Source organism: Pipistrellus hanaki, assembly GCF_964339955.1.
Source record: "Pipistrellus hanaki genome assembly, chromosome: 8".
In the NCBI taxonomy this organism is placed as follows: Eukaryota; Metazoa; Chordata; class Mammalia; order Chiroptera; family Vespertilionidae; genus Pipistrellus; species Pipistrellus hanaki.
In genome coordinates this window covers 41,287,308-41,298,543 of record NC_140510.1, presented here as the reverse complement: position 1 = coordinate 41,298,543, position 11,236 = coordinate 41,287,308, and the positions used below count along the sequence as shown (strand labels likewise).

The window sequence follows — 11,236 nt, the reverse complement described above, 5'->3', positions numbered from 1 at the left end:
TGTTTCTCTCTCTACCCCTCTCCCTTTCTCTCTGTATATAATCACTAAAACTGAGGTCACAACACAAAGTTTCCTTGATGATTACAAAGTAACCATAATATACCAAACAAACAACTAAAGTTTCAAATCTAATTCATAGGTGTGGTATAACATAGCACCATGGATGCAAAAATCAATGTCAGATAAAGCAAGTTCTAAAGCTATACTACTGTTGATACCGTACTAACTGGTATTTCAAGACCTTATTCTTAGGTCATGCGTAACACGAATATACCAGTAAATAAGAACCATAAAAGTATGTGTCAAAATACCCGGGGGAAGGCCACAGCTACACTTTATACAAAAGCTTGTCACCTTATATCTAAGCATGTCACTAAAACGTTTACAGCTATTTTTCTATTCCTATTCATATATATATATATATATATATATATATATATATATATATTGACTGTATCTTCAATATATATATATATATATATATATATATATTGAAGATACAGTCAAATAAATGAATGAGTTCATGGGATGGTGTAAAGGTCACGTTCAGTCCTGGTTCCGGGCATGCTCATGTTTGCTATCACAGCATAAGGCAGGCTGAAACAGAAAGTTGTAAAAAACCATAAAAGAAAAAAAAAAATACTGTTGACAATGATCTTTTGCTTAACACCACCAGCAGAACCCCCCTTCTCCCTGAAGCCTGCGTCCTCGCCTTCCCCATTAGATGGGGAGCTAACGCAAACCTACAGCAGAAGCAAGCCCTTTCCAGGAAACCACAGTCCCTTTCCCAACGAGGAAGGCGTGCTCCTCTCTCCGCTCGCCTCCAGGAACCGGGGTGTGTGTGTGTTTCGGTGGCAATCCGGGGGGGCAGGGAGGTGCGTACCCAATGAGTGAGGCTCTGCCAAACACCAGAGGCTCTTCTTGGGGGGACAGGAAGGCTCCTCCTTTGGACGTGAGGCGCCCCGACCAGACCGGAGCACGCTCCTTTTGCAGAAACGGAAACCGCGAGCCGCGCCGAAGTGAGTCAAGTGATGAAATCAAGCCCACTCGGGGAGGGAGCGCCCGCAGCCCGCCGGCCTCCCCCCGGGGGACAGGGCTGCTGAGCCCCGCTCGAGGGCACCGTCCCGGCCATGCGGCGGCCCCCGGAGCCGCTGCCCCCCCAGCCCCAGCCCCTGGGCAGCCCGCCCCTCCGCTTTGGCGAGCCCGAGAGGAAGGAGCAGAGCGCGGAGGAGCGATCCCGTCCCCCGATCCCCCGCGGACCCAGACGGCGCTGCGGAGCCCAGGTGCCCGCTGCCTCCAGGTCAGTGCGGGCTCCTCCGAGGACGCCGCCGGGCAGCGCACGCCCCGCGCGGGGACCCAGCCTCGCCCCCCGCGGGGCCGGAGCGCGTGCCGGGACCCTCGCCCCCTCCCCCCGCCCCGCGCCGGGCCGCACCTGGGCGCAGGTAGGGCCGGGCCGGGCGGGGCGGGCGGGGCGGGGCGGGGCCGGCGCGCAGGCGCGGGGCGGGGGCCTCGCCCTGCCGACGTCGCCGCCGGAGCTCACCTGGGAGCCTCCGAGGGAAGCGGAGCCCCGCGGCGGCCTCTCCCGGCGACGCTGGCGGCCCGCGGGGAGGCGGGAGGCGGTGGCGGAGGAGGAGCCGGGCGCAGAGGCAACTGTAGCGACGGCAACCGGAGCCCGGCCGCCGCCACCTGCACCTGGCGCCCGGCCACGTCCAGCGCCCGCCGCCGCCCGGTGCTGCCCGCCCGCCCCCAGGTGAGCGGGGGCCGCGCCCGGCCCGGGGGTCCGGGGGGTTTGGGGGGTCGGGAGGGGTGGTGGAGATCGGGGCTCCCAGGTGGAGCCGCAGAAGCGGGGGTGGACGGCTGCGGGGGTCAGAGATGGGGAGAGGGAGGGGGCCGGCCCCCGGGGCCGGTTGGAGATGGGCTCGAGGGCAGCTTTCAGTTGCCCCCGTGGAAGCGGCCGGAAGGGGCGCCCGAGGCCGGGGGTAGGTGCCCCCCGGGGTGGCCCTGTCACCCGCGCTGGTCCCCGTGGGGAGGCTCCAGCGGAGCCGGACCCGGGCTGGCGTCCCGGGGGCCGCGCTGGCCCCGGGGAGGCTGGGGAGCGGGGCCGGAGGGCCGGGCGGGGCGCGGGGAGGCCGCGTTTCCCTCGGGCCAACAGGTTGCCCGCCTCCGCCCGCCGGGGCCCAGGTGGCCGAGCCCGGGCGCGGAGGGGCAGGACTCGGCCGGGCAGCGCTGCCCCCGGACCCAGACAGCCCCGGGCGGGCCGCCGCGGCCGCCGGGCCATCTCGCCGGTTTCCCAGTGGTTTGGAAGGCGCGCTGTGGTCAGGACGCGGGCATCCCCCCTCCTCTCTCTCTCTTTCTTTTTCTCTCTCTCTTTCTCTCTCTGTTTGGTCTCTGCACTTTTCCGGGTGCGCTCCCTGAGCCAGAGCTGCGCCCACTTTCCGGTCTGATCAGAAAGAGTTATTTCCTTCGTGGCGGGAGGAAACCCAGCTGCCAGTCACCGACCGCACACCCTCTCTTAGTTTAAAGGACCTGTTGACTTAACGACCTGTATCTGGTCTGCCTGTGGCATATGACTCAAAGGTTCAAAAAAAAAAAAACAACCACTCTGTTTCAGGATCCTGCCACGTCTGAACCTGGGTGTGCCAGGCCCAAATTCCTTTCCTGGGTTAATTAGGCTTTTTCTGAAGCCTAAGGATTGAGGGTGAAACCGGGGCTTGCATTAGACTTTTTATTTCCTTCTTCCTCACACTCTCCTCAAGGCACTTCCTTCTCTGAAAACTCATCAGAAACACTTCACTTCAAACTCATCCAACAACTATTTCTGTTTTTAGAACCCTGTGGAGTTACCAGTTTTTTTTTTCTTTCTGATTTCTAGACAGTGTGAAGCTAGCTATAAGTTGATAGAGAAGTTATACTACATAATGGAAATATTAGAGTCAAAATATTTATTGAGAATTTCTGGTTTGGGGAAAATCTGTGACTGCTTTTACTGTACAATTTTTTCTTTGAGTTTGTGGCTGAAATGCATGAGGTTTAAGTCATTACCTACAATTAGATTTCTTTAAATTTAACTTTTAATATTTGAAGTTTAGTGTGCATGTATATTAAACTTTCTGTACAAAAAGTACAGTTGAGTACCAAGCATCTTTCTTTTTATATTGCTTTAAGCAGCATTTTTACATAGAAATTTCTTTTTTTTTTTTTTACATAGAAATTTCTAATAATAAATGGAAATTCCACTACCTAGGTTTGTTTGAGTTCTATCTTTGCTAATTAAAATATACATATATATTTAAATTGTACATTTAACATAAAATCCCCTAGGCAACACGTAGTGTTAAAGAAAAAAAAAAGCAGTGCAATTAAAAGCTAAAACAACACAGCATGGGAGGACATAACTGGATATTTTTCAACCATTACTTTCTGCTTTTCTCAAAAGAGCCTGCTTAATCTTGTCTTCATATAGAGAAATAAATGTGCTAAATACTGTTTAAAATCAGAGGCAGAGGTTGCTCCCTGAATTTACTAGTAGAGCATTAATTTAATCCTCATTGATTATTGGGCCAGATGCTATTAGAGAATCTTTACTTCTAGCTCCAGGGAGAGATGCACCATGTCTGCATTAGCTTTGGTAACAGTGTGCCTCAGTTAAACTATTTGTAGAATTGGAAAAATAATACTTCCTTAGGTTGAGATAATGAAGCCATAAAACAAATCAGGAATATCTTCTCGTCTTAACACGCTCAGGATCTCTTTCTCATTTGGAGATCCAGTCAATCCATCCAGTCTATGAAAAACTGAAGCCTAGAGAGATGGTTTAATTTCCGTTCTAACAGCAAGTTAGTGGTAGGCATGGCGCTATTATTCCAGTGGCTTGACTCAAAGCTCACATTATCTTTGCTTTTTATGAAGGGGCTGTGCCAGGTGCGAGGAGACAGAGTTCCCACTGGGGCTAACAGGTTGCCAGTCTCCGCCCAACACCGCCCCCCACCCCCCAACCAGGTGGCTAGGACCCGGTGTCAGAGGGGCATGACTTGGCCAGGCAGCTTTCCCAGACGGACCCAGACAGTCCTGAGCTGGAAAGGGCCCAGGTTCTCACTTATCATTAGATGTTTGTCCTTGTCTCTCAGATGGTTTGTAAGGTCTTTGTAATTGACAGAATAGTCAATTGCTCTATGTCCAGCTCCGGTTTACCCAAATTTCTACTTGTCCAGGTGATACTTGACTGCAGGGAGACTGAGGCCATCATTTTTTTCCTCTTACTGTGAATCACATGTGTATCCAAGATGCCATGTGGATTGAGACTTTAAACCCTTTCTTGGTTTTACAGAGCCACAGTTAATTTTTTGAGTCAACATAGACAACACAATTCAGTCCTCTGATCTTTTATTGTATTGGCTTAGAGTATATTTTTTGAGGCAGCTACCCAGGGTCTTTCCTCTACTTGCAACATTCAAGATTTTTGGTTGGCAAGTCTACTTCCTCAACACCAATATTTTTTAAACTTTTTTTGGACTGTGATCCTAAGTAAGAGTTACATTCTGTGCCTCAATGCACTACACTTGATTGTGTGTGTATATACTGTAAATGAAACAAGATTCTCAAAACAATAAACCTTACAACATGGATGTTCTCTTATTTTATTTTTAAAATGTTGGTCTCAACACACTGGATTGATTTTATGACCACAAATGGGCTGGAACCAATAATGAAAATGATGGTATCCCATATTGAATTTGAATTTTTTAAGGCTGATTTTTCTACCAGCTTACTGACTCTGTCTCTGTCTCCTTCCTCCCTCCTTATTTCTCTTCCTCTTCCCTACATACTTGCAAGAAAGAAAAATCAAACTGTATATATATATATATATATATATATATATATATATACACACACACATACATACATATATGTATGTGTGTATATATATTTATATCTCAGAGAGGGAGAAACATCAATGATGAGAGAGATTAATTCATCAGTCTCCTGCATGCACCCTACGGGAATAGAGCCTGTAACCCAGGCATGTGCCCTGTCTAGGAATTGAACCATGACCTCCTGAACCATTCGCCACACTGGCTGGACTCAAAACTGTTCTTTTTAATATAGAAAATTATACTGTAGTCTTTATTAGATATTCATTGAAAGGTTTGATATTCTAAAACCTGGAGCTAGACTAAATCAAACACTGAGAACTGCATAAAACCTCATTATACATTATAGTATTTTAAATGGATTACTTTGATAGGATTTAAAAAATATTTATTGATTTGAGAGAGAGGAAGGGATAAAGAGACTTATGGTTCCTCTTAGTTATGTATTCATTAGTTGTTGTTGTTGTTTTTTTTTAATAGATTTTTTACAGAGAGGAAGAAAGAGGGATAGAGAGTTAGAAACATTGATGAGAGAGAATCATTGATCAGCTGCCTCTTATACACCCCCTACTGGGGACGTGCCCGCAACCAAGGTACATGCCCTTGATCAGAATCGAACCTGGGACCTTTCAATCCACAGACCGACGCTCTATCCACTGAGCCAAACCCGTGTTGGCTCATAAGGTGATTTTTATATGTGATCTGACCAGGGATCAAACCTGTAACTTTGGCATGTCAGGATAATGCTCTCACCAGTTGAGCTACCTGTCCAGAGCCACCCTAATGGGACTTTGATGGTAATAGTTATCAACTGAAAAATTGAGGGATACAAATAATTGTGTTCAGTTCCATTCTAAATTTTATGGCCAAGTTATAGTGCTGGGTGGAGTCTGAAAAAAAATTATTAGAGTAAACATAGGACTGCTAATCTTTTAATATTTTTCTTGTACTATAAAACAGTTATGAGACTGTTTTAGACCATAATCCTTTCTTCAAAAAAAGATGAGAGAATGAGAGATTAGATTAGATCCCTTAATGACCTGTAGGGATACAGGCTTGGAAGTTCAGATAGCTTTTAATTTTAAGCAGCCTTCATATTCCTTATAGAAGGAATATTTCTTCTAAAGAAATTATTAGTGTATTTAATATTTTGAAAAGGATCAGTGCCCAAATCATTTCCAGACACATTCAGTTCCCTGGTTCATAGTGTAAAAATGAATTTGGTGTGACAGATCTTGTATGGGTATAAAATGTGATTGAGAAGGAAATATTTTTAGTTTCTTATCTAATTATGCATCTATTTCATATAAGAATATTTAGTTTTATATAATTTTACTCAGTTAATGTACTGCCATTAGCAACATTGAATCCAGATCAGTGCCAGCCATGACAAGAGGCCAAAGAGCATTAACTTATGTCAAAGCAAAGACAAGTAGGATTCTGAATTCTAGTCATTGGTGACTATTTTTTTAATAAGTTTTTATTGTTCATATTATTACAAATGTTCCTCCCCCCCCCCCCCCCATTGCTCTCCTCCACCAGGTTCCCACCACACCCTCTGCCCTTTCCCCACTCCCCATTGTCCTCATCCATAGGTGCACAGGTGACTATTGACAATTAGATTGTCTTTGAGTCATTCTCTGAGTTGGACTCATATTTTTGGCACTAAAACAGAGAGTTTTTCCCTAAGTACACATTTTCCCTATAATTGTTTCAGTTTCAAACTGTTTGAACTAGTTTGCTCATGTATCCCGTTGCCTGCTGGACATCTTTAATATTTCATAATGACCTGAGATTACACATGTGAAAATCAGAACCCTCACCCCATATAACAAAACAAACACATTTAAAAAAACCACATAAAGACAACCTGTTTCACTTCATGTATTCTATTTATAAGTATTAGTTCATTTACCATTTCTTTGCAATTCTAAAACCAAAATGTCTCTGAAACCCAAATATTTTTTTGGTAAATTTGTCAGCAAAACTTGAACTCATTTGCTATAAAACCTAAGTGAACTGTCAGGAGGCTATTTATGGTCTCTCCTGCTTGGTGGGAAGCGTCTCACTGCAGAAATAGTACTGAATTTTGATTACATGGTACTGTCCCAGGCCCTGCTGGGGATACACTGTTATATTGGGTATGTGAACCATATCATCCTTCTGACACCCAAAATAATTCTCAATTTTAAAATACATTTGGCTCCGTGCTCCCAGCTCCACCTGCACTCCCCCCCCCCCCTAAATTCCTCTTCCACTTCTACTGCCCTAGTTGAGGGTCTCATTAACGCTTGACTGAAGTACCAAAACCACCTGATGTTTCAAAGCTACCTGATACCATAAAGGATGCTCAGATCCATCCTCAGCAGAACCCCTAAGATGATGATCTCTTTAAAGATGGAAACGGGAACACTTTCTGTAGCTCCCAGGATAGAACCTGCAGCCCCTAAAATGGTCCCACCCAGGATCTGACCCTTGTTTGCTCTGCAAACCAACTTTTATATTCCACCAACAGATCTCACATTCGTGCTTTTGTTTATTACTCCCCACTGCTGAGAATGCCTTCCGTATGACCTACCTCTGTAACTTACTGGCTCTTAAGGCTCAACGCAGTTCTTGCCTTATTTAGAAAACTGCACCTACCCATACCTCCACACACATCTGAGCCAGGCGATATGTCCTGTGGATACTTCCATAATGTGCTTTACATATGTGATATCATATAGTCTGCTTTCGCACCTGTCTGTGCTTACATACCCACCCACCACCTATCCAAACCCCCTTTTGGTTTATTTAAAAAGCATTTAAAAATCTTTCTTTCCTCTAATCCTGCTGTGGAGTAAATCGTTGCAGTAAAAGTAGCCCAAGAAGGCAGGATATTGCTCTTTCTGTGGCAGAGACCACAGGAACTGGGGAGTAGGGAACTTGTTGCACCATACTTAATTAGCCTGTTTAATTTGGGTTGCTGTTATTTCCATCTCATTCCTTTGAATTCCATATTATTTTGTGCCTTTTGGTTCTGTTCCAGGATCTGGGTTTTACCATTTAGAAATGAAAAATTAACTTTGAGATTGAACTGTCTTGCAGCTTTTGTTTATCAATATTTTACAACTGAGTACATTAGTTTGACAAGTGTCGGGGGTGGGCACTTTTACTTAAGGAATATAATGTAATTAGACTAAAATAAAACAAGAAAGGCATAAGATTCCATCTCCAAATTCTGACAGTTTTGTCTATTCAATAAATATTTCTCAAATTCATCTACATTCCTCCATTCCTGTCACTACTATCATCTCTTGCCTGAACGTTTGCAATGGCCTTCCTACTCTTCTATCTGGGTGTTTTCTCCTTGGGTCCCACCCTGCACCCATCGTGATCTTTTAGAACATTTGGTCTCTGCCAAAAAGCCCTTCATTGCCTTAGGTCTTAGGAGAATGCAATAGCATGGCCTAAGGGCCTGACATGAAATAGCTCCTGCCCACCACACACTTCTCTCATCAAATAGCTCCTGCCCACCACACTCTTCTCTCATCAAAGTCCTTTGCTCAGGCTTTGTTAACCTTTTTTTTTATTCCCATGGTCCTCTTGCCTCTAGGTCTTTGCAAGTGCCATCCCCCCTGCCTTGAATTCTCTGCCCTCCTCTTTTGCCCTATAGCTAAAACTCATCTTTCAGCACTAACTGTAACTGCAGTTTTTCACTAGCGCCTCCCCACCCCCAACTATGGGTTAGAATAGTGATTTTCAGCTGCAAGGATTTTTTATTTTATTTTATTTTTAAATATATTGTATTAATTTTCCACAGAGAGGAAGGGAGAGGGATAGAGAGGTAGAAATGTCTATGAGAGAGAAACATCGACCAGCTGCCTCCTGCACACCCCCTACTGGGGATGTGCCCACAACCAATGTACATCCCCTTGACCGGAATTGAACCTGGGACCTTCCAGTCCACAGACCTACGCTCTATCCACTGAGCCAAACCGGTTTCGGCAGGATTTTTTTTTTTTTTTAATATGCAGTATCTGACTATTTTCCCTGATTGTCAAATTAAAAAATGACAACAGCCAACACAACAGTAGGTGACTGGTGTGAATGAATAAAAATTATACCTTTATTTTTTTGTCAGATTAGCAAAAAATATATTTTGTGCTGTGCTGCAGAATTTTAGTGATTAGTTTATTTGTGCCATGAGATGAAAAAGGTGGAAAATCACTGGGTTAGAATGAAGACTGAAAGTCCTACTTAGTAACTGGGAGTATTAAGTTTAAAGAAAAAAAATTCTTCACAAAGGAAGCAGACTTTAATATGTGGCTCATATTTTAAAGATTAGATTTAGTTAATAATATCTTTATATTTTTATCAATTAACACTAATATTTATTGTCATAATAATTATCAGTCCTTATTTACTATTGAGCACTTATATGCCAGGTATATTTTAAGCAACTTACATGAATTAATCATTTAGTCTTCAGAGCAACCCTACAAGGCACATACTATTTCTCTTTTTATTTTAGAGAGAGGAAAATTGAGAAATGAAGTAATTTGCTTCTATTACAAGGTTGGTCAAACATCAGAGCCAATATTAAAATCTAAGCAATCTGATTCTGTACTTGTATCCTACTGATACGTAAATAAAATTAATAGGATTATTAAAAGGCTTATAATGCCCACAGCAACAAAAATCCAGTCAATGCTTATCTCCCCTAGTCTTGTTGACTAAAGGCAGCCACTTTGACACTTTGAGATGGGTTTCTTACAATATTTACCTTTTGAAATAATATGCTTATACTACTATTTCTTAATTTATCAATATTTGACATTATGGTAGGTAACATCATTTTTGTAGATAAATATTTAGCTCTTTCACACACATGCCCCCTGCCAATATAATTCTCATGTTCTTTCTTTTAGTATGCATTTTATATTTATTATGGTATAAATATTGTTCACTGCTGAGCTAATAAGTATATTAGGAGTATGGTTCCTTTCTTGTAGATATTATTTTTATCCTGGAATTAATAATTAACTAATTTAAGAAAAATGAATGTTTTGTTTTTCCATATGTCAATTTTTATTTCTATAATCCAACATCTCAGTGTGATTTTTCCACAATTGAATCTATCAGGTATGTCGGTCCCTTGCTGGAGCCATCTGTCTTCTTGTTCCAATTGTACTGTTGCTTCCTAGGCTTCCATAGCTGTCATTCGGGATTTCTTTTTGCTGACACTTCCTTTGGAGTCTCTGTTTCTTAGATACTGTGGCTTTTGTTGTTTATTTACTCCCTCATTTGGATGGAACATATTCCCTAGTAGCTTTCTGAGAAATGCTGAATGGAATTAAGAAATTTGAGATACTGCCTGTCAAAAAAATCTTCATGTTACCTTTACATTTTCTTTTCTGATTGATTAATTTATTACTATCTTTGTAAATAGTTACTCTAGTCACCTGATTCAAAGTTCTTTTTAAAAAGTAAGGAAGGGTATATTTCTTTCAAACTGCCCTCTCATACCCATTTTCTCTCTGGAGGCAACCAATGCTATCTTTTAAAATATAAAAACAATATGCATTTATTTTCTCTCTTTATAAAAAGCAAATAAATTTTGCTCTTTTCCTCATTTAACTTATTTTGGAGATAACTTATCAGCATATAAAATAGCTTCTTGGTTTTTATCTTAGCAGGAGAGGCCCGGTGCATGAAATTTATGCATGGGGAATGGGGGTGTCCCTCAGCCTGGCCTGCACCCTCTCCAATCTGGGACCCCTTGGGATATCCCTCTCACAATCCAGGACTGCTGGCTCCTAACTGCTACCCTGCCTGCTTGACTGATGCCTAACTGCTCCCCTGACAGCCCAATTGCCCCCAACTGCCCTCCTCTAGCAGCCTGATCACCTCCAACTGTTCTCCCTTGCCAGCCTGGTCACTCCCAACTGCCCTCCCCTGTAGGCTAGGTTGCCCACAGCTGCCCTCCCTTATAGGCCTGGTTGCCCCTAACTGCCCTCGCCTGCTAGCCATCTTGTGGTGACCATCTTGTGGTGGCCATTTTGTGACTACATGGGGGCAGTCATCTTGTGATGGCCATCTTGTGATGTTGTGCGGGGGTGTGATGCCACGTAGGCTATTATATAGGATAATATTCCACCATATCATAGCTTATTTATTAAGTTCCATATTGTTAGAGTGGTAGGTTGTTTCAACCTTTTGTTATTAAAACAATGCTTTAATGTGTAAGTTTACAGGCCGATATTTCACTTGTGTACAAGCATATTGGGGGGAACATCTCTAGAAGTTATTCTCACACCTTACACATTGATGGGGAATTGAGACCTTTCAAATTGCCAATTCCTAGGATTCCTAGTCAAACGAGA

At 43.5% G+C, this 11,236-nt stretch overlaps 1 protein-coding gene across 4 annotated transcripts in view; it reads left to right on the top strand.

Moving 5' to 3' along the window:
- Positions 1–896: 896 nt before the first annotated feature.
- GALNT3 (polypeptide N-acetylgalactosaminyltransferase 3) overlaps positions 897–11,236 on the top strand; it is a 47,695-nt gene continuing 37,355 nt past the window's right edge. For 2 of the 4 annotated variants that reach the window (XM_084891603.1, XM_084891599.1), the window contains exon 1: positions 938–1,300. The gene's annotated coding sequence lies outside the window, so the exon portion shown is untranslated. Of the gene's footprint in view, positions 1,301–11,236 lie in introns of all 4 variants that reach the window. The other 2 variants (XM_084891600.1, XM_084891602.1) reach the window with 2 other exon arrangements.